General features: G+C 41.4%; 1 protein-coding gene across 1 annotated transcript in view; it reads left to right on the top strand.

Moving 5' to 3' along the window:
• LOC139689434 (tensin-1-like) overlaps positions 1-22,283 on the top strand; it is a 297,006-nt gene that overhangs the window by 129,854 nt on the left and 144,869 nt on the right. The window lies entirely within an intron of this gene.

Below are 22,283 nucleotides of genomic sequence, written 5' to 3' on the forward strand. Positions count from 1 at the left end.
GCAGCGGGAATTACATCACGCGTGCATTTCAACTAATTTTAAGAAAAATGGATTACATTATCGCATCAGGCAATTTTCTGTATCTTTGTGATGTTTACATCGGATCTATTATTCAGAGTAAAATTATGTTCGATGGCATTAATGTACCAATTCTTGATTTCAACCGGAACAAGACATTCCACAGCAGCATCATAGGGAAAAGTTAATATCACAAGTAAACAGTTATTGAGTATGTCATGCAATGTGAATAGCTTATGCATTGACATACCATCAAAGGGATTTGACTTCTTGCCTCTCTTATGTAGAAAAATATATGGTGACAATAGGTGAGCATTTAAAAATTACGCGAAATATGAACATTCATTCACTACAAATAGATCTTCGAGGGTGAGTTCGGACTACGAGTATAAGGTGGGCGGGTGCACGTGAAGGGTACGACTCCTACAGGTAGACGATCCTTATTTCCTTGCAACAGGTAACAAACAGATTTTGTCCCAGATCAGTTTCTCTCTCATGGGGCACCTGTTGAATTGCTATATTAGTGTGTGCGTGAGGAGCGGTAGTGGCCTCCACGCACGCCTCCCCACGACCCACCCTTCACCCCCTCCACTCCGGAGGGCTGGGGAACACCCACCCGACTAGGAGTGCGAGCCGAGAGAATATCCGTTCGTCGCCCCGAGAAGGACCGGAGTTTGCCTCCCGACATCCCCGGGCGATCGCTCTGCAGTGGACGCAGTCGTCAATCGCGATCTATGTACTTTCTCACGAGAGTCTCTCTTTACGATTGAAAGGTTATGAAAAGTAACTCAGCGTTTTCACTCAACGGATGCCAATGAATGAGACTCACATTAATGATGAGAATGCCTTAGAGAAACTCGGACCTTCACACGTTCTGAGCGACGTAGAATGCGGTGCCCATTTTGTCACTCAAAGTTTTTCTCGGAATAGATATTTGAGTATGTTTTAATTGTTCAAAAATAATTTCCGAGGATGCCTAAAAATAAAATTTTGAGTCATCCTTTTTGTAAATATGAATATTATTTCACGGAAGACGGCGATGGCTCATCAAATATTCTCGTATTCTATGCTATCTCGCACAAAATATCGCGTAGCTCAATATTGGTGATATCAAACAAAGGATCGTTGACAACTGCGATTTCGATTCAAACGGTAGTAGGCGATCACGGCTGCTAAAATAATTCACGCTGGCGAGTTGAGCAACCATCGATGGGAGTTCGATGCGTCTAAATTCATCGGGTTTAGACCATCGATATGTTTTTTAGCGATAATCGATACAAATGATCTTTGGTTAGCAAACCGTGAGTCACATCGAAGTTAGAAATGGGAATCCAAGGAGTGAAATAATTAGCCACGTAAGATGTGGATTGTAAAAGATTTAAGTGTAACACTGAGTGTTATTTTTTATAATGATACTGGAGTTCTACAATTTTACGTTATGCGCGTTCAAACAAAAAATTAAGCAACAAGACGTGTGTTAATAAGGAACAATGGAAAGAAATTGTTTGCGATTTCGGTGGTAAATAGTGAAGTAGCATTTTATCTATTATTAGCAATCGTCGATCTGGTGGCGAGGATTGTGGGTCCACACCGAGGTGACTCCATATCTCATATTAGATGCGAAATCAGCAAGTTAACCACACTCCCTGAATTAGGAACCGTGGTCAATTAGCACTAACATTCGGAAATGTCTCTCATAGCGCTGGATCGCCAAAAGCTCTAAAGAAAATTCGTACAGGAGTGCTACTGAGTCACTTCCACCAAAAAGCGGGCCACTGATTACCGGAAAGAGGCCGCAGCCCTACTTCAAAGTCGTCACGTTAGAGATCATAACTCTTATCTAATTTTACTTCAGGCGGGGTAAAAATTATCGAAAGGTCGCAGTGCTTACATGTGGAGAGCAACGGTGAAACCACCATATTTCTGTCGCCAGGAAAAGCAGATCACCATTTCCTACTTCTCACATTAATTGAGCAATATAATAGTCGTGATGGACCTCTCTCGGGTAAATTTTCTGTTGATAAGTTAATCCTCTGGTTGGTTCTGGAGGTTGGGATTACCCGAGGGAAGGTAAAGTTCCCGTTCTACGGGCGTGAGATACAGGCGAATGATTCAGATGAAAAAATTATAAGAAGTATTGGGAATAGTGTCACCGAAGGACATCCGAACTAAATATGTTGACAGAATCACAGATGAATTTATTCAAAGAGCGGGAAGAGAGAGAAATCAGCGAAAGATGCTCGACAAGAGACTGCCAATCGCATTTCCGGTGAGTAACTACAGTTCACCAAAGGACAAAAGTGAATGATGGACATGATCCAACCTTAAACTTTTATGTATTTCGAATTTACATTTCGGACCCTTATTTTTTTCCTTTTTATCATGCTGCTTGGATTGTTTCAATGCTAACAGTCACCAGGATCTTAATTAATCACCGCTTTAATAGTTCATGGTCAGCGCTGTGACTTTAGTGGCTCAAATAATCTGAATAAAATCAACTAAACAAATTCAATGACTTTTCGAATGCTGGACATAGCTAGGACATAGGACCTAACGGTCACAGGAAAAATAAACTCATATGAAGCACATTTTATTGGTACTTATAGTTAGCTACAAACTTACGTCACTTCTCTACATAAGCGCCGTTCACTTCTAAGCATTTTTCTTAGCGCTGCACCAGCTTCTTCAACCCCTCTGCATAGAAGCTCGCCGCCGGAGAGTTTAACCAATTGACAACGCCGTTGCAGAGTTCCTCTTCGGTTTCGAAACGTTGTCCACCGAACCACTGTTTCAAGTGCAAGAAGAAGAAGTAGTCTCTAGTTGTAAGGTCAGAACTGCACGGTGGGGGTGGGGGGCCCAAAAAGTCTCGTCCACTTGACATTCTTTGCTCTGTTTGATGGTCGGTGAACATTTTCGGTACCCACCTTGCACACAAGTTGTGGTATCCGTGGTTTTCCGTGACAATATTGTAGACAGTAGTGCGTCCAAGTTGTGGAAATTGTTCAGCCAGGTCATGAATCGTCAATCGATGATCACATTGCAGTTTTTGTTCCACTTGCGAAACAATTTCATCGGTCAGAATACGGAGCCTGTCGCTTCGCTCTTCGTCATGGACATTAGTTCGTCCATTTTTAGAATCACGGCACCATTGCCTAGCCTTTCCTTCACTCATAACTGTAGGTCCATAAACTAGGCATAACTCCTGATGAATTTTAGCAGCCGGCAATCCTTTTGCATACAAGAATCTCACGACATAACACACTTCACAGCTGGCGGGATGAATGGTTGTCACGGACATTGTTGTTTGCATGCACGGTGCTCTTTGTGATGCAAACAAGCAAACGGCTTCTGAAACAAAACAAATGCTGCTGCGCTGCAGTGAAATTTTTTTCCTGTTGGGGAAATCGGCCGCGGAAACTATTGCAATGCTCAAGACTGCTTATGGGGAAGCTGCCCTAAGCAAAACCAGAGTCTACGAGTGGTTAACACGTTTCAAAAATGGTGGAATGTAAATTGAAGACTGACAAAAAACAAGATGACATGGATTGTCCACCCCCCCACTCACTGGATTCAGCTCTCTGTGACTTCTTCTTGCTCCCCAGACTCAAAAGGGACATGAAAGGAAATTGTTTTGACACTGTGGAGGAGGTAAAACAAAAATCGCTGGAAGGCAAAAAGGACATCCCGATAAATGAGTTTCAGAAATGTTCCGAAAAATGGAAGCATCGTTTGGAGAAGTGCAATGTGGTCAATGGGGAATACTTTGAAAGCGAACAAAATTTAGTGTAAATATACTGAGAACTATAGAATCTATAACCACATTCCTGTTACTTTTGGGTCCCCCCTCGTGTATATACATATATATACGAGGGGGGACCCAAATTACATATATATATATATATACACACATATATATACATATATATATACGTATATATACACATATATATATATACATGTGTATATATAAATATATATATATATATATATATATATATATATATATATATATATATATACATACATATATATACATATATATACACGTATATATACATATATATATACATGTGTGTGTATATATATATATATATATATATAATGTATAACACTTAGCACTAGTGGACACAGACAAAAACACAGAAACACACAAAAAAGAGAGAGTCACTATTTTTCGAATTTTCGGTGGTCGTTGCCACCTTTATCAAGGAAGAGAGGGACAGAACCCTCTGTTCAGTCCCTCAGTTCTGTCCCTCAGTCCATCAGTTCTGTCCCTCTCTTCCTTGATAAAGGTGGCAACGACCACCGAAAATTCGAAAAATAGTGACTCTCTCTTTTTTTGTGTGTTTCTGTGTTTTTGTCTGTGTCCACTAGTGCTAAGTGTTATACATTATTATTCACGTCCGTGAGACTTTCAAAAAGTGTTATATATATATATATATATAGGTATTAAACAATAAATTGAGGCGGGCAACAAACAAAGCAAAAGAAGCATGGTGGAAGACGCAGTGCGAGGATATGGAAAGTCTGCAGAGAAAGGGTGAAATCGGTACGCTGTACAGCAAAGTTAAATCTTTATCGGGAAGTAATGAAGGAAGATCTATGCTAACAGTTAGAGATAAGGCGGCTAAGGTAATAATTGAGGCAGGAAAGATCCAAGAGAGATGGAAGGAATATAAAGAAGAACTGTATAGTAAAGAGCTTAGACCAACAAAGTTATACATTGAAAAGGAACATGACGTAGGGGAAGATAGCGTAGGTCCAGGCATACTAGACAATGAGATAGAAAGGGCATTAAGGGAGATGAAACTAAATAAGGCCATGGGGATGGATAACATTCCCGCGGAACTATTGAAATTCTTAGGAAAACGTGGGAGGAAGAGGCAATATATGCTGATCCGTAGTATTTATAAGGAAGGAATCTGGCCGGAAGACTTTGTGAGATCAGTTTAAGTTCCTATTCCGAAAAAGGTAAAGGCTACGTCATATGAGGACTACAGGACAATTAGTTTGATATCCCACGCAGCTTAAGTTGTTCTCAGGATCATAAACAAAAGGATAGAGAGTAGGGCAATTGATTACTTAGGGGATGACCAGTTTGGGTTTGGGAAGGGGAGAGGTACGCGTGATGGCATTACAGTAATGAGATTATTAATCGAGAGGAATATAGAATACAACCAGGAGGTATTTGCCTGTTTCGTAGATTTCGAAAAAGCGTTTGATAGAGTGAATTGGGAAAAACTAATGAGTATTCTGCAGAAAAAAGGAATAGATTGGAGGGAAAGGAGGCTAATCTGAAACCTGTACATGTCTGAGACTACTCAGGTGCGGTTGGGGAACGGGGAGTCCGGATGGGCAGCGTTAGGAAGAGGTGTAAGGCAGGGTTGCCCATTATTACCGTTGCTGTTCAACCTGTATGCAGAGGAAATGATTAAAGAGGCATGGGAGGAACTGGAGGTAGGAATGAAGGTGGGCGCGGAATTCGTAAAATCAGTTAGGTTCTCGGATAACCAAGCTTTAGTTTGTCAGTCAGCCAAGGGGCTGCAAGCATTGCTTAGTGAATTGGAAATTTAGTGCGACAGGTATGGGATGAGAATCAATATTTATAAAACAAAGGTTATGCGATTTTATAGTAAGAAAAAGGCTAAGCTAAACATTAAAATAGGAGGGCAAAAACTAGAGCAGGTAGAATAGTTTACGTATCTCGGTAGTGTTTTGGACCAGAACGGTCAAAGTAGTAGGGACGTAAGGAGAAGAATTGCGCTAGGCAAAGACGCTTTCACAAGGAGGAGGCAGTTAATGAGAGGGACGATGAGTAAGGATGTTAAGAAAAGACTCGTAAAAACTTTGATATGGAGCGTAGCTATGTACGGTGATGACATTTATATAAAGAACCACTGAAATTTTTAGGAAAATATGGGAGGAAGAGGTTGTATGGGCTCATTCTTAGTATCTATGAGGAAGGAATCTGGCTGGAAGACTTTGTGAGGTCAGGGTTAATTCCTATTCCGAAAAAGGTAAAGGCTACATCATGTGAGGACTACAGGACAATAATTTGGATATCCCACGCAGCTAAAGTTGTTCTCAGGATCATAAACAAAAGGATAGAGAGTAAGGCAAATGATTACTTAGGGGATGATCAGTTTGGGTTTAGGAAGGGGAGAGGTACTCGCGATGCTCTGGCAGAAATGGGATTAACAATCGAGAGGAATATAGAATACAATCAGGACGTGTGTGCCTGTTTCGTAGATTTCGAAAAAGCGTTTCATAGAGTGAATTGAGAAAACGAATGAGTATATTGAAGCAAATAGGAATAGATTGGAGGGACAGGAGGCTAATCCGCAACCTGTACATGTCTAAGACTGCTCAGGTGCGAGTGGTGAACGGGGAGTCCTGGTGGGCAGTGTTACGAAGAGGTGTAAGGCAGGGTTGCCCATTGTCGCCATTGCTGTTCAACCTGTGTGTAGAGGAAATAATTAACCAGGCATGGGAGGAGCGTGGTAGGAATGAAAATGGGCGGGGAATCCGTAGAATCAGTTAGGTTTGCTGATGACCAAGCTTTAGTTTGTCATTCAGCCAAGGGGTTGCATGCATTGCTGAGTGAATTGGAAATTCAGTGCAACAGGTATGGGATGAGAATTAATATTAATTAAACGAAGGTTATGCGATTTTCTAGAAATAAAAAGGCTAACCTAAACATTAAAATAGGGGGGCAAAAACTAGAGCAGGTAGAATAGTTTACGTATCTCGGTAGTCATTTTCTACCAACACAGTCAAAGAGGACGTAAGGAGAAGAATTGCGCTAGGCAAAGAGGCTTTCACAAGGAGGAGGCAGTTAATGAGAGGGACGTTGAGTAAGGATGTTAAGAAAAGAGTCGTAAAAACTTTGATATAGAGCGTAGCTATGTACGGTGCGGAAACGTGGTCATTGAAGCAGGAGGATAGACGTAGATTGGAGGCTTTTGAAATGTGGGTGTGGAGAAGAATGGAGAAGGTGAAATGGACAGAGAAGAAAACAAATGAGGAAGTACTTGGTATGGTGGGCGAAGAGAGGGGTTTGTTGGGAGCAATCCTATGGAGGCAGGAAAAGTGGATGAAGGGGGTGTTGACAGGCAGTGGGATGTTGAAGACTGTAATAGAGGGGAGAATGTTAAGCAAACGAGGAAAGGGAAGGAACAGGATAGGGATGTTGGACGGGATGAAGGGAGGAAAAAAGTACTCAGAGATGAAAAGGGACCTGATGTCGAGTAGGATACTGGATTTTGTGTTTTGTTTGGAGTCACAAAATATTTATTTAGTAGCTGTGTTTCTCCAAAAAGCTAACTTATCCGATAGATTACCTAATAATAATAATATATAGTCATATTCAAATTCACGAATTCCCGCCAGATGGCGAAGAAATATTCACTCACATGGAAATACGTTTGAATAAAAGGTATAGCATTACATATCAAGGACGAATACAGGAGATGTGAGGTATGGGGAATTGAGCAGATCACAAGGGCAAAAATATTTCCTCAACGGGGCTTGAATCCCGGGTCTTTTGAATTGCCGGGCCGATGCTCTATCGTAACCACATGAGCTAAGATATAAGTGATTTTATTCGGTCTAGAATGCCTAAGAGGTTTTTCGCATCATGCATATCAGGTCGCAGATTATGTGTGCATCATGTTCTTCCTTTATATAAGTATTTATATGTATGCATACGAACATTAATATCTCGATCCCTACTTGAGGTGCTTTGTGGAGGGCACTTTGAGTGAGTACGCCGTCCGTCGGATGGGACGTTAAGCCGCGGACCCCTTGGCGCCTTTCGTAAAGAGTAGGCTAATGCCGACGCCGGGTTTCTCTCCACCCTTCATCCTTTCCTGTCCTTCCCCTATGGCGCAAATGACCTTAGCTGTCGGTCGCCTCCCCTCAAAACTACTACTACTACTACGAACATTAATAATATGTATATGTATAACGCAGACATATACACATTCAAATGCATACTGTAAATGCACCCGTACATACACATTCAAATATATGTTTACAGACGCATTCATGTACATGTGAGCACTAATACCGTGAAAACAGAAAGGAAGGGGAGGCCCACAGATATTAGGAGGAAGATTTTAGGTAGCCTTGGAAAATTATGCTTTGAGAGAAATAAGTGACAGTAGGGTGTCAATTATCGTTGATAGCACAGTCATTCGGCAAAAAAACCCTTCAGCGACAGACCAAGTGGGTCCCGCACCGTGTGGGTACCGGAAAACACCAGATTTGTGGTCGTCGCTAACGTCGCTCCGTTTGCGACTCGACCCCGGGCGACGAGTGCTTCGCCGCTTCCCGTGACGCTTCGTCCGACGGGCCGACGAGCGAGGGCGCGGCATGTCGCCGCATCCTTGCCCCCGATCTCGTCCGAAGAGGAAGAGCCTGCCGTGGTCTCCACAAAGAGCTGGTACTTCGGCAGCGTTCCACGGGGGGTCTTCGAGAGAGAGCACCGATGGGGACCGCCTCAGGGCAGTAGGCACCCTCTGGGAGGGTCGGAGTGGCGGGCTGGGGGTCTTCGGCCGAAGGGGTATGGTCGGGAAAACTCAGGGGAGATAGTTCCATGTGGTCCGTCTCTAGAGGAGTACTGGGAAGATCGTCGACACCTTGGCTGTCCTCAATGGAGAAGGGCGATGGTGTATCCGGGACTTATGACTTCGGGAAACTTGTTTGCATGTCGAATTCCAGGGTCGGTAGCGCTTCCTTTATTGTAAAAGATAAAGGGATCAATGGGCGAGATGTTGGGGGCGGGAAACAATGGCAATCAGATGCATCCTCCACGCCTTTCACCGGAAGTTTTTGGGGCGTTTACAGCCCGTGATGCAAGGATTGCTAGGAGAGGGCGTCGATGACGTGGGCGGCGGAAGGGGGGCGAAAGACGATCCCTCCTCGTTTGGCGGGTTCACGGAACAGGGGCCAGATGTAGTGTGATATTAGGTGAGGTTGTAGGCACGTGAGCTATTTGTAGATCCGTATCCGAGACTAGGATTTGATGGTTTTCGCTCCCGCTTACATTTCCCTTCAAGTGGAGGATGCGGGGGGCCGCTGCAGGCAGGGCTGCACGCTCGCTGAGCAGCAGTGACCGCGCCCTCTCCTCCACAGTCACCTCGGGCTCGTCCATCTCCACGGTGGCGTTAGAGTTGGAGGCCATCGTCATTGCCTCCGCATAGCTCTTCTCTCCCTGGTTTCGAGGGCAGGTTTTGCGCTCGTGGCCTTCTTGCTTGCAGCGGGCGTAAGCGTGGCGCTGACCCTCATGGATAATGTTGGCCCGGTTTCCGTCGATGTGGAGGTACGAGGGTCATCCGGAAAGTAGTACCCGTTCGTGAAATAAAGACACAAAAGTAAATATTAACAAACATAAAAAATTTTATTTGAAAGAGGATACTTTAAACTACTTCTCAACATAATCTCCAAGCAAATTAAGGCATTTGTCATAACGTGTGACAAGTTTCTGTATTCCTGCTGCATAGTCCTTCGCCGCCAGCTCATTGAGATACGCGAGGGACCCATCTTGCACAAATTTTTGCATAATGCAGATGGTGTTTAACAATTTCATGAACAATTGTTCGAGAAACATTGGGAAAATGCTCACAGATGTCATCAATTGTGACGCGCCGATCGTTCCTCACGAATTCGTCAACTGAGCTCACCAGTTGGTCTGTAATGACAGACGGTCTCCCAGAACGCTCATCGTCGTGTGTGTTCCCCCTCCCCATGTTGAAGTTGCGACACCACCGCCGAACAGACGACTCGTCCATTACATTGTCTCCATACACCTCCTTTAATTGGCGATGAATATCACATGGGCGAACGTTTCTTGCATTGAGGAATTTAATCACTGCCCTCACTTCACAACTGGCGGCGTTCTCAATTTTTTTAAACATTGTAAACAATCACAGAAACAACACAGGCAATGCTAGCGTCACGCAACTTGGCTCAGAGAAGGCAGACAAGCCACTGAAGCTATCTGACCTCGTCCAGCGGCTACTCGCGTCGTCAGCACTTCATGCGGCACGAACGGGTACTACTTTCCGGATGACCCTCGTACAAGGGGATATTTCACTCCACCGTCATCCGCTCCCCCATAGTGCCCGTAAACACGTGCGCCATTTTGTCTCCCTCCCACCTGTTCTCCCAAGAGCAATGCATTTTACCAAAACGCTGGAGCTCGCTTGTTATATCTTCCAACGGGATCTCCACGGGGAGACAAAGAACCCTGACATTACACGGGCTGCCGGAAGTCTCTTCAATAGCTATTGTCGTTCTCTGGTCACTCAAGGACGGAAACGGTAGTTTCCGCGGAGCATTGTCTAAAATCCTAGTCATTGTAGCTTCGGTTGCCAACTTCAGGAATATCGAATGGTGATTGTATCCTAATTTGATCGCCACTATCTCTTCGCGTGTGAAGCCCAGCGACTCCAACGTGAAGAGGTGGACCTCCAAAGGGTAGGGGACTTTGCCTTCTCGCCAACTTGTATGGCGTTTAAGCGGAGCACAGCCATTTTAAAAAAATCATCAAATTTAGCACGCTTGCGTGAATAAGGAAATTCCACCAAAAGAACGGGCTCTCCGAAGGGTAAAAACACTCATGTGCGCTCCCTCCCCGCTACTCGCACCCGGTGGTAGTAAACAAAAAGCAGCTTGAGATCCACACAAAGAGAGGAGGTCAGTCTTGAACCAGGTAACTAAACTAAGCACGGCCTTCCCGGCCGTAGAAAGTCTAGAGTCAAGCCTGACGCTTTTAGAAGAATTAGGTGGTCAACCGCTACTCTAAATAAAACACGATCAGACCATCGATATCCGAAAGAGCCCGGCAGTGCCTCTCTCCAATCCCGGCGGCCGATGCCTCGGTCGCCGGCAAAAACAGGCCCTCGCTGGAAACAGGCTTTTCCTAGTTATCGCGGAAACGTTATTTACACTGAGATCTGAGGGGGCACCCAAATGGCTTTATGCACCCCAGTGCCTGGATTCTTAGGTCAATAGATGGCGCTAGGGAGCTTTTTCACCCACCAAAGGAGAAATAGACGACACACCTGAGGAAAGAGCAGTGGAAAAGCAATCAAACAACATCACACAGGATAGGAACGGTGCGTTTCGTGGCACGGATAACCAGAAGAAAGAGACGAGCCATATTTGCGAAATACACATTCAAATACAAAACCCCGCCATATGGCGATCAAATTCATTCACATGGAAATAGATACAAGGAAAAGGGATAGGAACACACATAAATGACGAACAGAGGAGAGGTGGGGAAAGTGGAATCGAGCAGATCACAAGCTCAAAATTACTTCCTTGACCGCGACTTGAACACCGGATCTTTCGAACTGCCGGGCCGATGCACTAACCACTTGAGCTATTGAGGAAACGTAGTTTACACTGAAATCTGCAGGGGATTTGTGCAACCGATTGCCCCGATTCTTTGGCCAGGATTTGGCGTTAGGGAGCTATTTCACCCACAGAAGGAGAAATATACGACGTAAAAGAGGAAAGGCCAGATGGAAAGCAATCATACAACATCATAAAGGATAGAAACAGCGCGTTTCATGGGACGAATGGTCAGAGGAAAGAGATAAGCCACATTGGCCAAATATTCATACACGAAATTCCGCCACATTGCGGACAAATATTCAGATGGAAATAGGCACGAGAGTTGCTATTTAAATATTGAGCATTTACAGCAATAAGGTCTTAAGGCGCCATCTCACGCTTCTATCTGATAGTTTGACCATTTTCAAGCTGTTTTTTTTCTAAACCTTTTATCGTTTGATCATAACTTGTGTTGTTTAAAGCGACTCGAAAATTTTGTCTCAGCGAAAAAATGGAGTTGAATCGTGAACACTTTCGTGCGATGATTTTTTACGACTTTGGACGTGGGTTGTCAAGACAGAAGGGCAACTCACTTCCACTTTATATTGATACTGTGAAACTGGCATAACGAATTCCATTATGATGGCTGCCGTTCGCTCAGCAACGAAAGTCTTGATGGTCATCCAAAATCAGTTGTTGTGCCAGAAAACATTAATGCTGTACAAGAACTAGTAAAGGAAGATCGTTTTGTGACAAATCGTGAGTTTGAAGCATCTTTGAGAATTAATATGACGAGCATCAATAAGATATTAAATGAACATTTAGCTGTGAAAAGAATTTGTTCGCGTTGGATCCCGCAAAATTTGATAAAATCTCAAAAAGGTGCTCGTGTAAATTTATGCAAAGAAATGCTCAACAAATCGTATTATCGCGGTGTATCAAAAGCTGTGTATGACATTTACGCAGGTGACGAATCTTGGATCCATGCGTGTAAGCCCGAAACCAAAAACAGAACAATGAATTGGTCTTCCAAGACGAGCCAAATCTGACAAAAGTGATTCGCGCACAGAACACATCGGAGCAAATGATCGCCTGTTTCTTCGAAATAACTGGACGTGTGGCAACCGTACCATTTGAGCAACGTAGAGCCGTGAATTCTGAATGGTACACGAGCCATTCATTGTTTGCCAGAAGTGTTTGGTGAAATACGGAAAAATAAGCGGCAACGAAGGATCATTCTTCATCATGACAAAGCAAGCTCTCACAGATCGGCTGAAACTACTACCTATTTGATTGGCCAGAACGTGGAATTGATGGGTCAGCCTCCCTACAGCCCTGAATTAACACTAAATGACTTCTTTTTATTCCCGTTTATCAAGGAAAAAACGTTTTTCGGCGCCCGAAGAAGCCGTTGATTCATTCAAAAACTACGTTTTTTAGGTACCTCAATCGGAGTGGAAAAAGTGTTACAAAAGTTGGTTCGAGCGCATGCAAAAGTGTATGGATTGTCATGGAGAATACTTCGGAAAAAATTAAGCTACATTTAATAGTAAATTTTGGTCTTATAACTATTAGGCTGAAAATTTAAATAGCAAACCTCGTATAAGGAAAATGCGATAAGGAAATAGATACAGGGAAATAGATATCAGAAAAATAAATATATGAATATGAAAATACACATATATATGTGTATATATTTATTTATTTATATAATTGAACTAGAGTAGCGTGTCTGCCTATGTAGCCGGAAGACGCGGGTTCAATTCCAGGCACCGACTGAAATTTTTCAGTTCATAAAAATTTGTTAATAGTTTTATCGGAGCGAGGCAACTAAATATCAGTAGAAAATGCAATAATTGTATTTCGGAACGAGGCAACGATGAAAATAGACCCCTGAAACCATGGTGAAAGGCAGCAGTTTCACCATTAAGCACTGGTGGCGCAGACCGAGTGGGTCGGCGCGGCTTCAGCTGCCACAGCTTCGGGTCAGATTGAACTGCACGGCATCGGCCACAGTACTGCGATGTGGACGGCAGTGGGAAACCACCATATTAGTCTCCCTAGAGTATGCATTCTAAGTCTTGCATTCAAATGTGATATAATGGCTTTCCTCCCGGTGAAATATTCCGGAGGCAAAATAGTGCCCCAATCTGAACTCCGGGTGGGGACTACCGGAAGGGAAACAGCAGTCAAGGTGAATAAATGCTGGATAGGGATAGGGAACGTGAGATCATTTGGAGTGTGCGGGAAGTTGGGAAATGCTAAGATGGAGATGGACAGTTTGGGTATCGACATCCAAGGAGTGAGCAAGACTAATTGGGCCCGAGCCGACGACTTCTGGAGCGACGGATACATAATCAGGAGACGAATAGAGAATTGCAGGAGCGGGCGCCACATCAAAGGAGTGGGCAAGAAGAGTCAAATCGTGCTGGCAATACAGTGAGAGGGTTCTAAAGACAATAGAGGGAGAACCCACAGACACAGTGATAGTTTCAGCTGAGAAAATAGAAGGAGCATGCGAACGACTGAAAGAGGTTCTAGGAACAGAAAAAGGAAAGGAAAACCTCATAGCAATGGGAGATTGGATTGTATTTCAAGTAGAAGGAAATAATGATAATGCCAGCACTGACGGTCGATGGAAAAAAATGAAGAGTATAAAAAGCAAGGCGGCAGATGAGCTCCTTGTGAGCGAGGCGGAAATATCTAAGAAGCCATGGATAACAGCTCAAATAAGAGGTCTCATAGGCGAAAGAAGAAAATACAAGAATCCAAGAAATGAGAGTAAAAAGACCTTTATAAATAGTTGCGGAACCAGGTCATACGACAGCGCGAGAAGGCAAAGGAAGAAAGGATTGAAAGATGCTGCGAGGAAATTAATGACAACATGAAAAAGTAAAATAGCGAGATGGCTAATATACTAGTGAAGAGGCAATTATTACGTTAATGATTACCAGATTACAGATCTATAATCCAATTTTATTACTTCAATTTTTAAGTGGTCAGAAAGTCGCATTAAATCTAGTATAACTTCAGATAACGATTTTCAATACTTATAATTGTACATTGTTCTTGCAAAATTCTCAAATCATTTAATATGAGTATTTCATTCTGTAAGTCGACACGGAATACGTAAGAGAGTGTAGCACTAACAATAACGAACCCCGTTCATTATTTTAGGTGCCAATGAAACGGGAATTGGAAACGATGACTTGATAATGTTTGGTGCGATTGATTTCCATGTTTTATCAAGTATTTCTCCCCCCCCCCGCGACATGCGGGGGGGGGGAAGAAATGGTGCACCAGTGGGGGCGGATGCTGGATGCCATGGCCTCGCGTGACGGTGGCGTTGGGTGTGACGTGAGTGCACGTTCATGAAGGTCACCCAGGATCCTCCGCAAACCTGTTTGTTGAAGCAAGTGCACGCTCTACTTTGATGGCTTTCGGAGTTCCCGTCGGTGCGTTAAGGAGTTTCAACTCACCTGGATCCTAATTGTTTCCTGCAATTGACGGCACCCAAGTGGCTGGTGGTTGGGGAGGACTAATAGACTTTTAAGTAAAGATGGGGAGACTGGGCTTTAATACACTTATTGTTGACAAAGGAACATTTGTCAAAATTTGAAGCGAAATATTGAGCTCAAATGTAGTTTAACTGAATACGGATTTTGAATGTGCGTTAAAGCAATATCACGTAATATATTAAATTGTTTAATGTGTGTTTATGGAAGCGTTAGAGAAATAAAATTGTAATTGAATTGAAAATGAAAATACTTAAATCAGAGTCAATATTAAACGCTTGGTGATGATTATTTTTATTTGGTCCTACATCAGCACACAAACATGTCAACTTCCCTGAAAATATGTAGACCGTAAAAAATTAGCATTTATAAATTCGTTTTTTCGAATGTGATGGTTTATTTTCAACAATGACTGCTTTTCAGGATTATATTTCCCAATTTTGCTCCTCTATGTTTAAGATATAATGGAAAGTAAAACTTATTTTTAAGTATTGACAAACGAACCCAACTTAGTTATTTGACAGACTGCGGACGGCGTTCATTGATTTTAGCGAGGCGTGACGAATTTCAACGAATTCTTGTTTTATTCCTGTCTTCCCTGTGATTCTAGCTCGGGGTGAGCTTGTAAGACCATGGGTCCTTATCTCAGCTAATTATTTCTCCTTGACGAGGTTATCCGAAGTGAATTTTTGAATACCGTTTGCTACAGAAAATGTTTTTTACCCGTGATATGTGAATCTTTGCTATAAAAGAAAACGAGAACTTGAACACAAGTTTAAAACTAAACTAAAGATTTTGAGATAGAGAAATGACATTAATTACGCGTATTTTTCTTTTTTTATTATTTAAATATCAAAATTAACCTCAAAAATTGTTATAAAGTTTGATATAATCGGTAAATTAAACTATTTGAGGACGTGATGTTTTTTTTAATCTCCCCAATTTCTTTCTCATAAATAATTTTCTTGCGGAGTTTGCGGTTTTGGGATATTGCTTAAGCATATGGGAAGTATGATTACCGGAAGGAAGAGATAATGTTGGTGATAATGAGAGAGTAGTCTGCAAATCAGGTGATAGGTTTGACGCTACGGGAAAGCAATGAAGAATCAGAGACTGTCGAAATACCCTTCTATCTTGTAAAAAGAATTCAGAAGATGATAATGAAACATTATTTTACGTTCTACTTTTTTACTTAATGGGGCGAAATGATTGTGATGAAAGCTTAAACATAAATGCAGGACGAAAGGGGGAGCCAATGGAGAAAGTTTTAGGAGCTTTCAAAAGGTAAGAAAGGAAAAATCATATACACTACCAGTGAGCCGACAGGAAGTATGGCTTCGCCGAAGAAAAACCCAGTCAACACGGAAATGTCATATAGAATGGCTATATGTTAAGCATATGAAGCCAAAAATTTAAGACAGAGAAAGAGAGTATGATGCTGGGAAGGCGTTGATAAGAGTACATCAGGCCTAGCCCCATATGACTACTGTGAAGAGTATGCTTTAAAGAAAATCAAACGATATTGGCTGTGAGCATAAAAACGATGCATCTCTTGTAATATCCCTGCAATTCTACTCAGTGATTTAGGAAAATGGGAGTGGTTGAGTTCTAACGGACTCATTCATAGCTTTATTAAGAAGAAATTTGACCAAAAGGCACTGTTATATCAGTATTGCTTCCAATTTCATGAAAAAGAATGTAATAAACACTTGACGATAAAAGAGCCATAACAATAAGAGTGACTGTAATAAAGTTGTTACTTTGATTTGTCATTAAAACGATATAGAAGGTGCAAAATAGATATTTCTGGGAGGATCAGGCTGGAAATGAAAGGGAAACCCATAATGTCAGTAATAGGATGTCAGAAAAAATAAACAAGGATTTAGAGATTTTACCGCAGGTAAAAACGTTTATGAGGATCAATCACAAAATACCAACGAAATGAGATTTTTAAAAAGTGGCGGAGGTTTAGTTAAACATTAGACTGCGAGATAATAAACTGAAGTAAGTGGAAAATTTAAGGTATTTTTGTGATATGTTGCAGGAAAATGGGCATGGTAGGTAGTAAATTAATGGGGTATTTGCATTAGTGAAAAAAATTGCAATAGGTTGCGAATCGATGGCAGGTGCACGGAGTAAAATCGTGAAGAACAGAATAACCAAATCGCTGTATGGATCTGTAGCATGCTCATCAAGCCAAGAGTAAAAGCTTAGATGCATGAATTTTGGGAGTTTAATTTGCGGTAATGGACAAGAACGGTGGAGAAATTATGTTGATTCGACACAGATGCAAAGTTTGGTATTTGATAAGAGAAAAGCGGAAGTTGCCAGGTGAAATTAGTAGTGAGCAGAAAGAGTGGGGGAAAAAGACAAATAGGTGGCACTTCATAGACCGTGAAAGGAAGAATTGTTAGGTATATAGGGAAGCAAAATAATGACCCCAGGAATGCCGGTATAAAGCATAGGGGAATTCCAAGATGTGTCATACATGGCGGTAGTTGTTAAATCCGAAATGTGCCTTTTTAGGTAGATTTCCATTGAATCAGCAACATCCCTATCCTGTACCTTGCCTTTCCTCGTTTGCCCATCATTCTCCCCTCTATTACAGTCTTCAACATCCCACTGCCGGTCAATACCCCCTTCATCCACTTTTCCTGTCTCCATAGGATTTCTCCCAACAAACCCCTCTCTTCATCCAAAATACCAAGCACTTCCTCATTTCTTTTCTTCTCTGTACATTTCACCTTCTCCATTTTTCTCCACACCCACATTTCAAAAGCCTCCAATCTACGTCCATCCTGCTTTAATGACCATGTTTCCGCGCCGTATCTCCGTATATACACATATAAATATTTATATAAAGTAAAAACATGATGCACACATAATCTGTGACCTGATATGCATGATGCAAAAAAACTCTTTGGCATTCTAGCCTGAATAAAATCACTTATATCATAGCTCGTGGTTACAATAGACCATCATACCATACCAAGTTACCATAGGCAATTCAAAAGACCCGGGATTCAAGCCCCGTTGAGGAAATATTTTTGCCCTTGTGATCTGCTCAATTCCCCATACCTCACATCTCCTGTATTCGTCCTTGATATGTAATGCTATACCTTTTATTCAAACGTATTTCCATGTGAGTGAATATTTCTTCGCCATCTGGCGGGAATTCGTGAATTTGAATATGACTATATATTATTATTATTAGGTAATCTATCGGATAAGTTAGCTTTTTGGAGAAACACAGCTACTAAATAAATATTTTGTGACTCCAAACAAAACACAAAATCCAGTATCCTGCTCGACATCAGGTCCCTCTTCATCTCTGAATACTTTTTTCCTCCCTTCATCCCGTCCAACATCCCTATCCTGTTCCTTCCCTTTCCTTGCGGGGTATTATGTAGATATGCATTTCATAATAACTAAATAGTTGTGGTCAGAGCCCGCATCCGCTCCCGGGAAGCTGTGCGAATGTCGTTTGTGGTGTCTACCTGTGAACCAAGTGTTGGTGATGACTAACCCCTGTCTCCTTCAGAACTCAAATGCTTTCTCCCCGCAGTCATTCCTCGTGCCTAAACCGTAGTCCCCCAGCTAATCACCATCCCTTCTTTCACCTACCGTCGCATTCCAATCCCCCATCATTATCAAATGTTTCCCTGAAGGAACACACGCGAATATGTCCTATAATTGATCGTATATCCTATCGACCTATTCCACCGTATGGTTGCTCGGTGGCTCGGTTGCCCGTCAGTATAGCTCTAGTGGTCATCGGAACGCGCAAGCCCTTCCACCATATGTATATATATATATATATATACATATATATATATATATATATATATATAAACATATATATATATATATATATTTATTTATTCATAAAAAACATAAACACTGTAATCAATCCGAAGGTCGGTTTAGTAGGTGATGGTAGAGATCACCCAGTACTAAGCCCTATACGGCGTGTGAAATTCACACTTCAGGGTAGGGGGGCCAGTTCCTTTCCCTGTGCCGGTTATGGTTTCCCAGAAAATCCTGGTACCCGAAAAATCACTTTAGCTTGGGTGGAGCTGTAGGTGCCCAGAGTGCCTTGCCCGGGAATCGAACCCGGGACCGTCTGGTCAGCAGTCCAACGCTCTACCCACTGGATTATCGCGACCCACATATATATATATAATATGTATCATATACATAATATATATAAAATATATATAATATATATCATATATATTATATATATATATTTATAAATATCATATACATATATATATATATAATATATATCATATATATTATATATATATATTTATAAATATCATGTACATATATATATATATATATATATATATATATATATATATATATGTTTATATTGTTCTGTGTGCGGGATATGGATGATCGGTGCATGGAAAAAGAGAAGATGTGAAGAAATGGAGACTTCCCAATTATGATGAAAACAAAAAGAACTGCAGGGTATAAATTTTATTGCTGTGCACAGAAATGCTATAAAAGCTTGCTAAAGATTGGGTGAAGAGAATAACCCATAAAAGACAATCGCAGGAGCAGGAAGCTATTTAGATCTGAGCTTGGATTGAATTTAGTTTAAAGCAGACGATACTTGAAGAAGATATGGAAGGCTGAAATTACCGAGAAAGTTCGAGCGTAAATTACTATTTACGTTTGAGAGACGTTAATTTTTAATTTAAGCCGACAGTTAAATTTTTCTTTGTACGCGAAAGAAATTTCTAAATTTTCATTATAAACTAAGATAAAGAAGGAGGCGTGATGACATAGGTGTCACCCAGCGCTCTGCCAAAGGAAATTCGCAAAGAAGAAATCGTGTGTTTTTTTAATATTTTGCCTTTCAAAAGATGAGTGGCGAGTATCTGTCCCCGTAACGAGTTGCTACCATCATTTTCCACGTGCCAAAAACCCTGAAGTAAATTAAGTGCGTTAATTTTCTTGTCCGATATTTTCTCACGTTCATGGAGGGTCCATCATGGTAATTAATTAATTGATCATTCAATAACTAATGTCAAATATGCATTGAGCGTGGTATTTTGGTAAATTCTATTTTTCTATGCTCTGAACTCCCAGGGTGAGCGTACTCATGGGCGAAGGACGTAACGCAAGGGATACATGGTGAGCATCAAATTCCTCCAAACTTATATGATGCTTGCTGAATATTACAACGCTATTCTTAATAGCATAGCAAAACTTGAAAACGAATCATTTTCTTTGCCTATTTTCTCTATTGTAAAAAAACATCTTTCAACAAAATCACTCTTACTTATTGGAATATGTTTCAACTAATAAATTCAAGGCACATTATACATGTATATTATGCGTTTCAACCCGATACCTCCGCTCTTTTCCAAGGTCATGGAGCACCAGGCTCCATTTCCGTCAGCTAAAAGACAACATATAAATTCGCTAAAAACAATCGCAAAATATGAAGCATTTCATATCAAAAATACTGTAAAAAGTAGGCAAGATTATTCTCGAAAAGTAATTTTACTATTACCTTTGTAGTTGTATATTGTCGTATAGTTGAGAGAAACAATTTCTTGTTTTTAAAGAAAAATCAAATATTGGGCGTATTTGTATTTGAAGTCCTTATACACATGGCGATACCTCTCCTTAAGGCCTTAAATGACCTTCATGCAATCAAATTATTAAATGTCGAACTTTATGTTCTAAGCAGTTTTGCCCGCCTATATATATTTTATGAACTCCATGGTGAAAACGTGCTTTAGTTTTATTTAATAGTGAGTGTACTCAATTGCTTTTGAATATAATGGGAAAAATTAAATCGTACTTAACAATCTTGATATTATATTTTACAGCATTATGCCCGACGTGTGTTAAGGTGATTGTAAGACATAATAAGTGCTGAAAGGACTAGGAATCAACATCATGCTGCGGTTACTAATGTACTGCCTTCCCACTCCAACGATTCGCGTTCGAATCCCGAAGGTGGTCGGACTTTTCAGTGAGATCCCGATCCCCAGTTGAGGTGATATGCGGAGAGCACTCCGAGAGAGTACTCTGTCCGTCGGGTGGGACGTTAATCTGTCATGGACCTCTCAGCGCCTTTGGTTCAGAGGAAGCTAGTTCCGACGCCGGGTTTCTCTCAACCCTTCCTCCATTCCCTGAAACATCCCACCAATTTAACCGTCTTTTGACGCAAATGACCTCTGCTGTGGGCCGCTTCCCCTAAAAACAAAATGGATAATTGCCAAAGGTAGCGCATGAGTGGAGCAACTTTAAGGTTTGATTACGCCTCTTAATATATTTTCTTTTCCAAGTTTTCTGCCTTGCCGTGATGCCTGCGAGAATATACGGATGATGACACATCAATATCGGCTGTTTAGTCAAAGCTATATACGACGGTTTCACAGTGTTCCACAGGTTTTACAGTGACAGTCCGGCTGATGTCGATGGTTTCCATTAAATTGGTTTCAAAAACAGTTATATTTTGTGTCGCTGGAGGGGATAACTGGACGAAACAATGATGGAGCTTTTTGGTGAAATTTGAAGTAGAAACAGAAAGCGCCTTTATTTGAATGTACATAAACAAATTAATTTTCGCAGACAATTTATATTCATTTTTTCTTTCGAAATATTAGGAATACTTGAAATTTTAATGGTTTCATAAAAGTCATATTTTTTTAGATTTACTTACTTGAATCAGATGATTCAAGTAGCTTGGAGTGTTTCCGGATGTACGGGTAGGTAAGGCAGATTTTTACTTTGCCGCCAGTGCTATGAGTATTAATCATGAGAAAATATGCAGAATGATATTAAAGAGAATTGAATTCGGCCGGAAGCCAAGTCTGTGGCGCATGTAGATGACCAAGTAACACAGGTATGCTCTTGTGCGATTCATAGCGAAGGGGCATGGAGAGACGTGGTGTAGCCATTCTCATTGGTGGAGAAGAGTAGTGAACTTGGAACAGGATAATGAAAATATATGGATAGTAGAAATAAGATCAAACCCGATCAATCGAGTGGTAACCCAGGTGGCCATGATGTCATGCATATATGTATATATACACATATTTTATTATATTATTATTGGTAGTCTTCGATTAAGGTAGGGTTTAGATAGGCACGGCCTTTAAAATTTACCAGTAATTCATTTAATTGCCTCTCCTCACAAAAAACACCTGAGATCAGTTACTTCAGTAAGTTCCTCCTCCATTCCGAATGCTACTTTCCACCTTCCATCCCGTACAACATCCAATCATATTCTTGCCCGGCCTCAGATCGCTGATTTAGAAGTACCCACGAGAGCAATATAATACTTGGATTGCTCAATTCTACATCAAAAAAATTAATAGAGAACACGTAAGAGGACTCTCACAGTTAAGAAAGTTGAAGCTTTCAGCCTTCTCTAAG

This window comes from Hetaerina americana, unplaced genomic scaffold, assembly GCF_022747635.1.
Source record: "Hetaerina americana unplaced genomic scaffold, ioHetAmer1.1.p SCAF_23, whole genome shotgun sequence".
NCBI classification, from domain to species: Eukaryota; Metazoa; Arthropoda; class Insecta; order Odonata; family Calopterygidae; genus Hetaerina; species Hetaerina americana.